Raw genomic sequence first — 1681 nt, 5'->3', positions numbered from 1 at the left:
GTGTCGTCGTGCATTGGGGGAGAGGGAGAGGGGGGGGGGTCGTCGTCATGATGTAGTGGTGCGATTAGTCGTCGTCCTGTGTGTCGGTACGTTCTTGGGGGGGGTCGTTCATCCCTTTTTTTTTCTTTCTTTCTTAATAATTTATTCCTAAGTAATTTCTTTTTTTACTTAGCCTGAATTAAAATAATTCACGTGAAATCCATAACAAATTTTCTAACTTAAAGATTTATTATTTTATGTATCCTTTATGTACTTTTTCTAAACCCCCTATGCTCAATCCTCTTGTGAGTCCTTTTAGCGTGAGTCGTCTCGTCTTGGGGTTCGTCATCCAGTCGTCACAGTTTTTCTTGGCGTGTGCCCTTTTAGGGGTCGTTCCTGAGTCGTTGTCTGGGAGTAGTCTTCATTGCGTTGGTATGTTTTTTTTTAAACTTAATTTCCTTTACTTCTAAACTAATTTCCTTTTTTTACTTAACCTCGACACTAAGATTCTAAATTAATCCTGTAGTGATCCAACTTAACCTAAATTCATTATTCCTGAACTTCCTTTTTTTTTTTTTTTTAGGGGTCGTCCTGGGTCGTCTTGGGGGTCGTCATCCAGGCATCCCGGTCGACCGTCTTTCGTAGGTTCCTTTGCGTTTATCCGTGAGTCGTCGTCTTGGGGGTCGTCATCTGGAGCGTCTGTCTATTTTCGTGAGTGTCCTTTTAGCGTTAGCGTGAGGTCGTCGTATCTTGGGGGTCGGGATCATCCAGGAGCGTGCAGGTCTTTGCTTAGAGTGTTCCTTTAGGCACGCTTATCCGTGAGGGCGTTCTCTTGGGGAGGTCCGTATCCAGGAGCGGTCGGTCTTTACTAGGAGTGTATCCTTTTAGCGTTAGCCGTGAGTCGTCGTCTTGGGGGTCGTCATCCAGGAGCGTCGGTCTCACTTCTTTAGAATGTTCCTTTTAGCGTGAAGCCGTGAGGTCGGTCCTCGTCGTATGGGGAGTGAGTCATCCAGAGCGTCTGTCTTCGAGAGTGTTCTTTTAGTGAACCGTGAGTCGTCGTCTTGGGGGTCGTCATCAGGAGCGTCGTGTTAGTTAAAAGAGTGCGCCATTTTAGCGTATCCGTGAGTTCGTCGTTCGTGGGAGGTGTCATCCAGGAGGCGGTCAGTTTTTTCTTAGATGTTCCTTGTAGCGTTAGCCGTGAGTCGTCGTCTTGGAAGGTCGTCATCCAGGAGCGTCAGTCTTTTCTTTAGAATGTTCCTTTTAGCGTTAAGCAGGTGAGTAGTCGTATTGGGGGGTAGCAGTCAGGAGCGTCGGTCTTTCTTAAGTGATTGCTTTTTAGTCGTTTAGCCTGAGGTCGTCAGTCTTGGGAGGGTCGTCCTCCAGGAGTGGTCAGTTTTTCTTCGGATGTTCCTTGATTAGCGTTAAGCGAGTGAAGTCGTCGTCTTGGGGGTCGTCATTCATCCAGCAGCGTCGGTCTTTCGTTAAGTTCCCTGTTAGCTTATCCGTGAGTCGATTCGTCGTGTGAGGGGGGTCGATCAGTCCAAGCAGCGTCGGTCTTTCTTAGAATGGTTCCTATCTTAGTCGGTTTCGCCGTGAGTCAGTGCACGTGCTTGGGGGTCGTCATCCAGCGTCAGTCTTTTCTTAATGTTCTTTTAGCGTTGAGCCGTGTGAATCGTCAGGTCGTGGGGGTCGTCAGGAGTCG

The sequence above is a fragment of the Penaeus monodon genome, chromosome 28 (assembly GCF_015228065.2).
Source record: "Penaeus monodon isolate SGIC_2016 chromosome 28, NSTDA_Pmon_1, whole genome shotgun sequence".
Classification (NCBI taxonomy): domain Eukaryota; kingdom Metazoa; phylum Arthropoda; class Malacostraca; order Decapoda; family Penaeidae; genus Penaeus; species Penaeus monodon.
Note: the sequence above shows the minus strand (reverse complement) of the source record.